Below are 14699 nucleotides of genomic sequence, written 5' to 3' on the forward strand. Positions count from 1 at the left end.
CAGCGGAGAAGCCCGATGAGGGACTCCTTTCCGGAACGCTGTGATCACGCCCTAATCCGAAGACAGGCGCTCAATGACTGTGCCACCCACGCGCCCTGGGTTGTGGGCTTCTTGATTTTTCAGCCTGCCCTCTGGGAGAGGGGCCTGCCACGCCGATACTCTGGAAACCCTGTTTGGGTAGAGTCTCCGTGTCCCCTGTGAGGGGGGATGGGGATGGGCACGCTGTGAGCCGGTATTTCCAGGCTTTTGTTCTCTGGCAGCTTTCCCTGGCGGTCTGCTGTGCCTCTTCTGAGAGTCAGAGCAGCAGTNGTCTGCTGTGCCTCTTCTGAGAGTCAGAGCAGCAGTGGTGAAATTCAGCCTCTGTCACAGAACAGAGTGATTGTGGCCCATTCCCACTGATGTTCTGGCCACTTTAACTCTGTTTCTGTTGGTGCTGCTCAACCCCACAGCATCCCGGGATGTGCGGCCCACACTCGGCATCCCAGCCCTCACTTCCAGGGCTGGCGCGTCTCTGTCCTTTGTGTTTCTAACACCGCCAGCCGCCCCGCGCGCGCTCCTGGAGCTCCCGGTCTCAGTCTGGACCCAGTGAGCACACCGGAGTACCGTGAGATGCTTGGTAGTGCGCGCTCCCGGCTCACGGTCTCAGTCTGCTGTCTCAAGGGTGTAGGTCCGCGGTCCGCCCGCTCCCCTGTGCAGGTGGCTACTGCTTCCCGGCGCCCGGTCACGGCGGCTCCCTCCCCCTTCCGTTTATCTTCCGATATCTGTGCGCGGCTTCATGGCTCCCCGCTTCGTACCTCAATACTCAGCACTGGAGATGTTCATTTGTAGAGATCCAGATGTATCTTCCTGCGTCTCAGGCTGATTCCATGGATGTTCATGCTGGTCTGGTACCTATCCAGCTCACCTCAGGGGACCAGCTGAAAAAGGGGTCCCCTACTCCTCCGCCATCTTAACTCCCACTCTATACCACCTCTTCTTTATCCATTCATCTGTGTATGGATATTTAAGAGGTGGTATAGAGTGNTCATGCTGTTAACATTTGGGGTGTGGATTCATGCCATTTATCCTCCATCTCTGCCTTTTGTGTTTTTCTCCATGAAGAGGGTAAATTGAGGCTCTCTTTGAATTGAAAATAGGCACTCAATCCAGCTGGCAATATCACAATCTTTCCACAGCTCAACTTCTCACTCTCAGAATATATCTCTGGTCGTCTCACCCCTCCATCCTCTTACCCACTTTTTTTCACGCCTGATTTTTAATAAATGTTGGACCATAAGCAATTTTATATTCTGCATTTACTTAAGGTGAGCATTTACTTAAGGTAAGTAAAGGTGTCACCTTAAGGTGACAAAATATATTCCTCCTGTCAATCACATCACCATCATGCTTGGTGCTATCTGTCAGGGTGGTTCCTAAATGCCAACCCAGAGATACTATGACATATATAAGAAAAGGAAATTAATGAAGTCCCGCCACGGAGCTTTCACTGTGAAGCTGAGTCAAACTGTACCTCAAGAACAAGAAATAAGCCAGAGGTTTTAAATGTTTATTTACAAACTATACAAGTAACCAATTTGTATAGGAATTATTTTCAAAGAGTACAGAAATATATAAAGTTAAATGGAAAAGTTACTGGGCTCTACAATCATGCTTTCCAGGAATACCCACTGTAACCAGTCTGGAATCTGTTTGACCCTTTTCTTGCTCTCGTTCATACAAATTACAAATACTCCTATTGAAGAAATTATAACTAAATTCCATGCATTAGGTTTTTTAAAATTCAGGGCACTTGGATGGCTCAGTTGGTGCAGCATCCAACTCTTAATTTTGGCTCAGGTCATGATCTCGGGGTTGTGGGATCGAGCTCCCCCCTCCTTCAGTCTCCGCACTCAGAGGGAGAGTCTGCTTGCGATTTTCTCTCCACCTCCCTCTGTCCCTCCCCGACTTCTCTCTAAAATAAATAAATAAATCTTTAAAAAATTAAATTGCAAAGTAATCCTTGCTCTTTGTAAAAACTGTAAACAGCACGGATGTTTATGAAGTACCAATGACCCTCTGCTTTTAACAGTCTGGTGATACCAATTCCAGACATTCTCCCTATATAAGTCCAGGCAATTACTTATGTACATATTAGTAACTGTTACACTGGAAGAACAGGACAATTAAAATGCAAGTACTATAAAATACCTTCCATTGTCAGTTCAAATCTCCAGGGGGTGATCCTGCTCCTTGGATAAAATTCAGGGTGGATCCCATAACTTTACTGATCACAATTACACAATAAAAATCCTCTAGTCATTTTTAGTCACAAACAACCCACTGAGAGTATCTCAGTATGGTTCCTTTGATGCAAGTAATGCCTCTCCCCATACTGTCTCTTTCTCTCCCCCACCCCCACCTTCTGCCTCTGTCCTTAAGGCTCCAGCCTCTTTCTGCTGAGGTAGCCCTGCCCCTGATGGAAGGCCTGTGGCAGAGTGCCCAGACCAGCTCCTCCTGACATACTGTGGACCCACGTCTGGGCCACAGGAACACATACCTCTCTGATGCAACAACTCCTAGAAATTTACCATATAAGTCATATTCATGTGTAAAAGGACATTTATTCAAGGATATTCTTCACAAAATTGTTTCAAGTACCAAAGGACAAGGAAACACCCCAAAGGCTCATCAAAAGAATGATTTTTTTTTTTTTAAAGGAGAATGATTGGGGCACTTAGATGACATAGTCCGTTAGGCGGCTGACTCTTGGTTTCGGCTCAGATCATGATCTAGGGGTTTTGAGATCAAGCCCTGCGTTGGGCTCCGTGCCCAGTGGAGAGTCTGCTTGGGAGTCAGTCTCTCTTTCTCTCTCTGCCCTTTCCCCCCTCTAAAATAAATAAATAGGTGTGCCTGGGTAGCTCAGTTGATTGAAAGTCCAACAATTGGTTTTAGCTCAGGTCATGATCTCAGAGTCACATGATCAAGCCCCGGTTTGATTCTCTTCCTCTTGCTCCTCCCCCCCACACAGGCTCTTTCTCTCTCTCAAAAACATGAAATCTTTTAAAAAATAATAATAAATTTTTTTTAAAAAGGAATGATTAAATATGTCACAGTATTATTTTGAATCATGTGAAATTGTCCACATTTGACCTTTTCTGCCTCTAGAAACTACAATTTCGGATGGTTCAATCAAAAATAGACTGAGGTGGGGCACCTGGGTGGCATAGCGGTTAAGCGTCTGCCTTCGGCTCAGGGCGTGATCCCGGCGTTATGGGACCGAGCCCCACGTCAGGCTCCTCCGCTGTGAGCCTCCTTCTTCCTCTCCCGCTCCCCCTGCTTGTGTTCCCTCTCTTGCTGGCTGTGTCTACCTCTGTCAAATAAATAAATAAAAATCTTTAAAAAAAAATAGACTGAGTCATAATATCTAAATATTCAAACTAAATATATGTATATGTGTATACATACATATGTATAATATAAATATATGTATATATGTATAATATATATGTATTTGTATATATATATTGTTATAAAATGGGCTGTACTGCATCTCCCCCAAATTCATATGTTTAAGTCTTAAACCCCTGTACTATGGAATGTGACTGTATTTGGAGATAGGGTCTTTAAAGAGGTAATTAAGTTAAAATGGGTCATTAGGGCCCTAATCTAGTATGACTGGTGTCCTTATAAGAAAAGGAAATTAAGGAGCGGCTGGGTGGCTCAGTCAGTTGAGCATCTGCCTTCAGCCCAGGTCATGATCCCAGGCCAGGGTCCTGGGATCCAGCCCCATGTCAGGCTCCCTGCTCAGCAGAGGAGTCTGCTTCTCCCTCTCCCGCTGACCCTACTCGTGCTCTCTTTCTCACTCACGCTCTCTCTCAAATAAGTAAAATCTTAAAAAAAGAAAAAGAAAAGGAGATTAAAACACAGACCACACAGACATGGGATATGGGAACTACCAAGTAAGGGTACTACAAGAAGGCAACCATCTACAAGCCAAGATGAGAGGCCTCAGAAAAAAACAAACCTGCTGACACCTTGATCTTGGACTTGGAGCCTCCAGAGCTACAAGAAAATAAATGTTTCTTGTTTAAGCCACCCAGTCTGTGGTATTTTATGGCAGTACTAGCAAACTATATTTTATATTTAATATATATAAATATTCATATAGTGTGTGTATGTATATATGTATAAATTTTTTTATTTAAAAAGTTATAAACTTATACATAATACCTATCCTTTGGGATGGGGAGAAGAATATACATGTGTACATTAACAAATGCACAGAATTTCTCTGGAAGGATAGCCTTTGAAGAGGGGAATGAGGGAAAGGGCAAAGACTTAGTGTATATCCTCATATAGAATTTTAATCTTTTGCCACATGTATGCATTTTCTCTTCTACAGTATGAATTAACTTTTCAGTCTTTCTAATAAATGTATTCAAGACTATAATATCTGCTCAAGGTACAATTTTGTCAATAGCCCATAGATTTTAATATGCAATATTTTTAATAGTGATCAATTTCTAAATGGTATGTAATTTCGGCTAAATTTTAAATTATTTTTTAAGGGGTGCCTGGGTGGCTCAGTTGGTTAAGTGGCTGCCTTCAGCTCAGGTCATGATCCAGGAGTTCTGGGATGGAGCCCTATGTCAGGCTCCCTGCTCAGCAGGGAGTCTGCTTCTCCCTCTTCCCCTCTCCCTCCGCCTCCCCCTGCTTGTGTGTGCTCTTACCTCTCTCTCTCTCTTTTGCTCTCAAATTAATAAAATCTTTTAAAAAATAAAAAATAAATTATTTTTTAAAATACTGTACTGAAAAACAAAAAAGTAAATATTACCCCTAACTATATCCCTTTTTTGTGGGGAAGAAAATTAAAGTCCCCACTACCTCTCCCAGTTGGGAATCAATCTGATATCAATTTTTTTTATCTTTCTTCAGAGTTATCTATATATGTATTATCATATTATCACACGCACATGAACTTTTTTAAAAATGAAATCATGCTATATATGTCACTCTGAAACATGCTTTATTTTTACTTAGAAATATAAACATCTTTCTAGGTAAGTACATATCAATTTACCTTATTCTTTCTAATACCTACATAGTGTTATGCAGCACAGAGCCATTATTTATTTAGCTGTTCCCCACTGACCAATACTCATTTTTCCCCTCTTCCCCTCTTATTATTTTTGTGACTAAAAACAAGACATCCATCAACATCTTTTAAGCTTTTCTTAGTCCAAAAGGCAACAAAAGGTATCTAATTATTGCTTAACTTGCATCTCCTTGATGACTAGTGAGGCTGACTACCCTTTCCACATGTTATGAATCATTTCTATTTCTATGATTTGTTTTTTATTATCTTGACTTTTACTTCCTCTTCAACCTGAGTTGAAATAAAAAGTTTTCCAAGTAGTTTTATTTCTTTTTTGGCTCCCTTTGGTTAATTCATATGTGTGTATGTGAACTGTTTCCTTGTATTTATGATTGGCAACAAATAGTATCTAATTTTCAGGGATGCCTGGCTGGTCAGTTGATGGAGCATATGGCCCTTGAACTCCAGGTCGTGAGTTTGAGCCCCACATTGGGTGTAGAGATCACTAAAATAAATAAACTTCAAAAAAAAAGTATCTGATTTTTAGAATTTGAGGTTTTCCTTGTAGCCCTCTTACATGATATATTTTTGTTAAGTGTTATATGAGTATTTGAGAAGAGTGTGCTCCTTAGGTATAAAGTCATAGCAAATATTTTTAAAAGTTAATGTTTGCTCTTTGAAATAAACTCTGATAACAAATTACTGTGCATTTTCTTCTACTCAACATTTGCCCAGGGTATGCATGTGTATTTTATTTTTAAACTTTCTGCATTATTTTGTTTTATATTTGTCTGAAGTCACCAAATCTGGTTCTACACAATCTAAGAGTCTTTTTTTAAAAAAAGAAGAAAAATAATAATAAAAATAAAATAAACAAAAATTTAAAAAGAAAATAAAAGAGAGAATCTATTCCAGTCATATTTAGTGTAAATATTGTCCCATATGCTCATATTCTGTTCTCTCTCTCCTCCCACCCTCACTTTACTTTTCCTTGTCTGATTTTTTTGTTTGTTTTCCTCAATACCTATTTTCCTTTTTTATCGGTTTGATTTATGAATTTCCCTAACAATTTTAAGACACATACTACAGTGGACATTCAGTATTCTCTCCTCTCCACTTCACGAAATTCTCCACTTTTCACTTAGGCATGTACTTCTAAGTCAGCCCTTGTGCCTCCGTGGTAGTCATTGGCAGGTCTTGGCAAGTGGCTTTTTTCTGGGCACAGTGACTGGTCTCAGATTGGTCCAAACATAGCAAACCTCAGGACTTTTTTTTGACGGTGTGGGTAGCTATGATTTTTCCCTTTCCAATTTAGAGAGAAAGTCTGTAATTTCAAATTCAGACATCTTCAAGAGATAGAAGCCAGTTTGAGGATGAAAGGGTACACAAAGAAAAGCAAAGCTGAGAGGATAAAACTGAGAGAAAAGGAATTGCTTATCAATAAGCTAAAGGAACTGCCTATCAATATCTTAATATTAAAATTTAAATCTATTTTCTTCCTACTAAAAACAGTATCTATGGTCTCCTCTCCTCCCACCACAGAAGGTTTAACAGGCTCCATATAACCCACCAACTGCCCACCACCCATCTCCCATGCCAAGCACTTCCTGAGACTATGTAGAATTTTAGCTCTAGAGTGGTTAGTTCTCCTCCTAGATCTATTTTGCATGTCCAACAGCTCATAATTTTCTTCTTTGTCCTCTTGTACCTTATTTAAGAATAACTCCCTGGTCTGATTATCTAGTTTGTTAACTTAGTCATCTAGTACAACCATGCTGCTATTCAGCCTGCTACTGAAGTTTTTATTTCAGAAAACATGATCCCATTTTGCAAAAACTTTCTTATTCTCATTTCTTTTTCATAGCACCCATTGCTATTTTATGGAAATTACACGCTTTCAAATTTTTTAGGATATTTTTGGACAAAAATGTTATCTTTTGTCCATTAACATTCAATTTGTTTTCTCAAATATCAATTCCTCTTTTTGTTCAGCTTGATGTCACTCTTTCATCCTATTGGTTTTCCGTAAACATTTAGTTAGAATCGCTTAACTGAATTGGCAGATAAAGTTGGTTTCCCTAACACAGTGATTCATAATTCTGGATGCATTATAGAAATCATCTTTTTAAAGAAAGCTCCCTATTTGATTTTAACGTGCATCCACCACTGGGGCGTCTGGGTGGCTCAGTCGTTAAGTGTCTGCCTTCGGCTCAGGGCATGATCCCAGGGTCCTGGGATTGAGCCCTGCATCGGGCTCCCTGCTCCGCTGGAAGCCTGCTTCTTCCTCTCCCACTCCCCTGCTTGTGTTCCCTCTCTCGCTGGCTGTCTCTCTCTCTGTCAAATAAATAAATAAAATCTTTAAAAAAAAAAAAAAGAAAAAAATGTGCATTCACCACTAAGAACCAATACTTTAATACGTGTAAAAATCCCTCTTCACCCTGCCATGAATGTGCATGCTGATTGTAAGAGTTCTAGCTGTAAAAGTATCACACATTGATGGAGGAGGTGAACAACTAGATGGATGCCTTCCAGAGGAAAGAGCTCCACATTCACAGTGACAACCGGAAGCTCTCTAAAGTATAACCCTGATTCTCTCCCTGGCCCTAAAGCCCATGATGGAGATACCCTCAATTTACATAAATATGTTCTAGTAGCTTAGCCCTGCGAGTAAATACTGTAATCAGGTATCCTAATTGGTCCTGCTACCGTTGTTCTGAAGTCTGCTAATTAATTACCTTTAACAACTGCTATGGTCTGAATGTTTGTGTCCCCCCAAAATTCATATGTTGAAATCCTAACCCCCAAGGTATTAGGAGGTAGGGCCTTTGGGAAATGTTTAGGTCATGAAGGCAAAGTCCTCGTGAATGTGATTAGTGCCCTTATGAAAGAGGGCCCAGAAAGCTTGCTTGCCCCTTCCACCTATGAGGGTACAGCATGAAGTAGGTAATCTGCAACCTGGAAGAAGGCCTTCACCAGAATCCAACCATGCTGGCATCATGATTTGGACTTAGAGCTTCCAGAACCGTGAGAAATAAGTAGCTGTTGCTTACAAGAAATCTAGTCTACATTTTGTTATAGCAGCCTGAATGGACTAAGACAATCAACTTCTACCCCTTCCTACTTTTCAAAGTCTCTGAGCTTTGGGACTTTCCAGAATTGAGGTGGGAAAACTCACTTTCCTACTGTTTCACCTTTAAGTCTATATTGGGTTGCAGATTCCTCCACACTGTGTGGTTGTGCCATCAACCTGATCCCATATGCTTTGCATTTTTCATAAATTCCTCCATTTTTTTATCTTTAGATGAAACCCTTCCCACCTTTTGAACACTAATAAGGATGTGTCCTTATTTTCCTATTTTTTATTCTTTTTGTTACTTACCTAGTTTTTTAAAGATTATTTATTTTAGAAGCAGGGAGGGGCAGAGAGAGAAGGAGGGAGAGTCTTAAGCAGACTTTGTACTAAGCGCGGAGTCTGACACCGGGCTTGATCTCATAACCCTGAGATCATGACCTAAGCAGAAACCAAAGAGTCATCACTCAACAGACTGTGCCACCCAGGCACCCCTGGATTTTTTCATTATACAAATAAAATATCCTTCCATTAAATGACTCAGACCATACTAAAGCATTTAAGTTAAAAAAGATATAGTCTCTCACACCAACTTTTCCCCCTGAAATTTCCTGTTAACATGACTCAAGTAATCACTGCTACATAACTAATCTTCCCTTTCCCTACTCTGTTCTTGGTTAGCGGGTACTAAGTCTAGCCCACTCAACGAGAGGGGAACTAATCTCCATCTCTTAGAGAAGGCATTATCTAAACACATTTTTCACAATTATTCTGCAAAGGAGATTTGTCTCTTCTCCCCCAATTTATTTATTTAACCATTTATTTATATCAGTACGGACTCAAGGTCCTTTGGGTCAAAACAGAATGCTACAATTATTTCATTGTTGAAATTGTTCAAGCTTTGGTCATTGGGCACTCTTTCGGGCTGGCTCCTATGTCCTTTTCACATGCCCTCACCTCTCTCCCACCCCCATTTTTTTTTTTTTTTTTTTAGTGCTTCCTTACTTTTTGGCACTATTTGATGCTCTGGGCTCATCTTGTGATATATATCCTATCAGTGCTGTTTCTCTGGAGAACCCTAATATAGTAGATAATCAATAAGTATGTTGGTGAAGAACTGAATGACTAGGCAGGGTGCAGGAATTTTTTTAAGGCCCCAGAAGTAATTTTGAGGCATAGTCACTATAATTACTAATACCCCATATACCCGTTACCTCAAATTAATGAATGAATGGTATAGGTGAATGGGAATAGCCTTTGATAACAGACCTAGAATCAAATCTTAAAGCTGGCATTCACTAGCTATTTGATTTTAAAGTAAGTAGTCCTTGGGGCGCCTGGTTGGCTCAGCCTGTGGAGTGTGCAACTCTTGATCTCAGAGTTGTAGGTTCAAAGCCCACAGTGCGTGTAGAGATTAGTTAAAAAAAATTTTTTTTAAATTTTAAGAAGTTCCTCCATAAAATAAATAAATAACGTAAGTATTCCTTGAAGTCTTGGCATCTTCACATTTAAGACTGAGAGAATATTACCACCTCTGGGAGGACTGTTATGAGTTTATGTGATAATACATTTAATGGATCAAGCAACGTGTCTGATACATAGCAAGTGCTCAATACACAATAGTTGCCTTTTTTCCATTTCCCCCCTAATTCGCTGGGAGGATGGAGGTCACCTGGTACCAGTTCCTTAACTGTAACCTATATATACCATAACAAACCTCTGCCATGCATCTGTCCTTTCAGCCCACCAGAACATTCTTTAGATAACTCTTCCATCTATGGAAAGGGACTCTAAACTTGATTCCTTTCTCTATAGCACTTTATTTCTTCCTTAACCATTTCTCTTTTGCTTCCAAAACATGGAGCTCATTAAACAAGAATTCACTGCCTTTTCCGTCTATCGTTCCATTCCTCGCCTACTTCTCCTCTGAAACTTCTCATCTTTCCTTCATTGGCCAATCCCTCCCAAACCCATGGCAGAGTCTTCTGATAGTTCCTGCCAACCAAAACTGCTTTCTTAGAGGTCAGGACTATTGTTCCCCACATCAGAGGTCTTTCTCTGCCTTCCCTCTCCTCTCTACAGGATTGGAGGCTGCTGCTGTCTTCCTTTTCTCCACCATTTTCTCTCCTAAATTGTCTTCCTCACCCCCAGTTATGCATCATCTTTCTCTCACATGAATCCTTGTCTCTCATTTTGACTTCCAAGGCTCAATGCTGTTTGCTTTTCTATTTGCTTTCTCTCTACAAAGTTTCAAACTGTTTCTGTGTAAAAGGCATTACCTTCTTAAAATAAAGCCAACTTCCAACACAGATCTTGCTCCAAACCTTTGGTTAGGCAAGTTCTCTTCAGAACATTTCATTTCAAAACCAATTAACAGGTCTTTGCAACATGCTGAATTGCCCTGCCTCTTAAAAGACTTTCTTCCAATTTCTCCATTTTATCAATGACACCAAAAATTTAACCTGGCTCTAAACCCAAAATAATCTGCAAATTTGCTCACCAAATCCTATCAATTGTTTTCACAATGTTCATCTCCTGTTTATTCCTACCACTTCAGATGATTAAGTCCTGTTTTACACATGTCTGGCTCTTACTAGTCTTTTTAGCTCCCAGTCTTTCCCCTATTCTTCAATGGTTTCATAGTCCAATGTCTCAATAATCTTTCCAATTCGTGGGACTCAGCATGTGCCTCCCCTGCTCTAGAATCTACAGCACTATTTTCCGCCATCTGCTGGATCAAATCCAAACTCTTGGGTCCTAGCTTCCAAGACTCTACCTAACACCACCCTCTTCACTGGCCAGTCTCACTCATCCACTTACACTTAATATAACACACACAGGAGCAGGGCTACCAAGCTAATCATGCCATCTACCCTTTTCTCTGCTCCAATCCAGACAGGTTCTTCCTGTGTTCCTTATCAGCTGTTCATTTTTTGCTAAATCTATGCTACTTGCCCACTGAAATGAACTTTCCACTTTGCTCTGCTTTTTCAAATACTATTAAGCCCCCCTTTTCTAAGTATTTATTTGTCAGAGAGAGAGGGGGGGAGAAAGAGAGAGAGACACTGAGCAAGCAGGAGGAGTGACAGGCAGAGGGAGTAGCAGGTTCTCCACTGAGCAAAGAGCCCCATGCAGGACTTGATCCCAGAACCCTGGGATCATGACCTGAGCCAAAGACAGACACTTAACTGATTGAGCCACCCAGGTGTCCCTGCTATTAACCCTTTGAGGCCCAGTGCAAGTCTGTCCTCCTCTCTAAAACCTTCCCTAATATTTACAAAGCTAACACTAAATCCACTACCTTTGTTCTGGATTCTATCATTCTCACTTCCTAGTAATCTTCTTATGTGATACCTCTTCTCTCTCATATATTATTAATCTCTACTCTGTTAGTGTTTTTTCCATTAAAATACATCCTTATTAAATTTTTTTCATTTAAAAGGCAAAAAAAATTTTTTCTGACCTTGCAACTCCTTCTGTGTGTTCCCATTCTTTCTCCCTCTCAACTATCAGACTTCTTGAAAAAGTAAGTTATACTTACTGTCCCTTCTTCCTTATTTCCCATCTTCTCTTCTCCTCACCATTACCTGGCTTTTATTCATAAAACTGCTTGCAAAAGATCTCCACACTATCAAATCTTATGAACTCTTTTGCAAATATGTTGTTTTTGGTGTTATGGCAACAATACCTCACTTTTCCTTTAGAGAATTTCTCTGCCTGATATCTGAGGTCTGACAGAACCATCAAATATGGGTTTATCTCTGGGGTGGGCACAGGGCCGACCAAAGGACCACAACAGGCAGAAAGGTGGCTAGGGCTGAGTTAGCCCCATGGGCCCATGTGATCTTAGAAGCTATGTCCCCAGGCCTTCCCAAGGCTTCGATTATTCTGCCTTTCTTCACTTCTGTGAGCTTACCCAATATCTATCCATAAATCTATCCATAAATTCTCTGCTTAAGTTAGCCAAAGGCAATTTACATTGCTCATAACCAAAGAGAAATCAACTTTCTTCTCCTTGTCACCTTCACTGTGGCTTCTGCTGTTTAAGAAATGATAGTAGCTAAGGTAAGAATGCTTTCACTGGGGGACCCAATAATGGCTTCATTAATTGTGAGGTAAGGCTATCTGGGGCTCCATATGCAACCAGGCAATAGTTAAAAGGGAAGGTACAGGATCATACATGGAAACTGGAAGAATCTCGGGGTACCTCTTTGTACTACCACTAGCAGTGAAGTTACCAGTAGACTATGGCTACCCTACACAGGCAAGGCCTGCAAGGGCTCAAAGCAATCAGGAATAAAAGTTTGTCTGACTCCAAAGTCCATACTCCTTAACATACCACTTTCTACTGATATCAATCTACTTGCAGCTCCTTAATCAAGAAATGCTCCCTCTCATTTCCATGCCTTGTATGTTAGTTTGTCTGGAATGTTCATATCGACCTTCCAACTGAAAACTTCTAATTATTAATTAATGTAACTAATTATTATATTATTATTATAATAATTAAGTAAACTCCTAATTATCCTCTTTGAAACTTTCTCTGATTCCTAGGGGTTAGTCCCAAACATCCTGACATAATACTCCACAATATCTTAACATAAAATATACTCTACATGCTAACTGGTTTTTCCCACTAGCCTGTAAGGCTTCTAAACAGCAGAAACTGCATCTTTTATGTTTGTATCCTCAACAATTAGTACTCAGTATATGGGAGTAATAAATTTCTATTGAAAGAATATCTGGTCTTTTTTTTTAAGATTTTATTTATTTATTTGTCAGAGAGAGAGAGATTATTTATTTATTTGTCAGGGAGAACGGCAGGCAGAGGGAGAAGCAGGCTCCCCGATGAGCAAGCTCGACGTGGGACTCGATCTCAGGACCCTGGGATCATGACCTGAGCCAAAGGTAGACACAACCAACTGAGTCACCCAGGTGTCCCAGTACCTGGTCTTTCCTAATTTTCCATAGTATCGACCACTGCATCTTAGATTTGGGGTACCTATATTTAAATTAGCATCTAATGAATACTGTGTTCAGTCCCTTAATTATTTGATATGGTATTCCCCAATCCTTCCTATAAGTCTAAAAACTTCTTAAGGGCTGAGTTCCCAATGTTTACTACTTCTGTACTCTTTAGCACCTATGAGTATTAGGCACATGGTAAGCACTCAATAAATACTTGATGAACTGAATTTAAAATACAGTATTAGCACATTAATAGGAGCAACTTATCACGCTCTACTGATCTAATTAAAAGATCTGGCCTTCTGAAGGAGTACAGTTGTACTCATAGGGAAATTTTAATGAGAAAAAGAAAAATTAACCAATTGGACAGTTAAAAGCTTTTCTCTTAGTAAGAGTTCCACAAATATTTTATGGATAACAAGAGTCAACCTTTAGAGCTCAGAGTAAAAGACTCAAGCTATATATCCCCATGCATATTGGAAGTAAGATTACAAAGTTAAGGGGTCTGCCGCAACCATAATTACTTAAATTCCACTAACCCTTAACAAATTCATAATAGAAAGCATAAAAATATTTAATAGCAAATCAATCAACGTCAAATCAACTATGCTAAAGATGTACAGGGCTATCTCTCCATGATATATAATGTGGCAGTCATTTACTCATTCAACAAACATTTATTAAGTCTTTCTAAATGACAAGTGCTATGTTAGGTCTTAAAATCAGAAAGATAGGGGTGCCCGGCTGGCTCAGTCGGTGGAGCATGCGACTCTTGATCTCAGGGTTGTAAGTTCAAATCCCCCGTTGGGTGTAGAGATTACTTAAAAATAAAATCTTTTAAAAAATAATTAAAAAAAAATAAACTTAAAAGATGAAGAGACCACAGTTCCTATGTCAGGGGTTGCAGCTTTGCTGTGCTGCAATGGTATTTAAGAATACCACGTGATGGGTGTGGAGCTTACTCTAAAAAAAAAAAAAAATAGAATACAACGTGAAACACACTGCCTGGAGTTGCTCAACAAGGAGGCTCTAGGGAGCAGTCTGGTGGAAAAGGTGGATAAACACATACCTTTGGCAACGTGATTAGCCTTAACCCAGAAATAAGTGCAAGATTTTATGAGGCCACAGAGGAAAAAATAATTAACCTACTGAAGAAATAAGGAAAAGATATGGAAGACAATGACATCCATTTGTGAATTCAATGCAAGTCAAGGTGTGAGAAACCTACCACAACAGAAATATCTGAGATAGAATCAAACCTGAAACTAGGGTTGCAAGCAGGGTCGGAAGGATTCCAAAGCAAACCAATTCAACTCATAGCAAACCACTGTAGAAGAGCCAAAAAGTAAAATACTCCTTGCAGTTAATGTGAGAGTAATGAAACACACATACAAAGGAAATTACACCACCACATGGTGTAAGTATAAGGGGAGTCTTTTAAACAACATATGGCATAAAAGTTCAAAGGGCACCAATCATTAAGAGTTAGAGAGCGCTATTAGGAAAACCTTCATAAAAGTAGAGTTAGAACTATGATCGGTGGGGAGAAGAGCACAGGGAGGACAGTCCACATGCTGAGAAAGACCA

This window comes from Ailuropoda melanoleuca, chromosome 1 (assembly GCF_002007445.2).
Source record: "Ailuropoda melanoleuca isolate Jingjing chromosome 1, ASM200744v2, whole genome shotgun sequence".
Classification (NCBI taxonomy): Eukaryota; Metazoa; Chordata; class Mammalia; order Carnivora; family Ursidae; genus Ailuropoda; species Ailuropoda melanoleuca.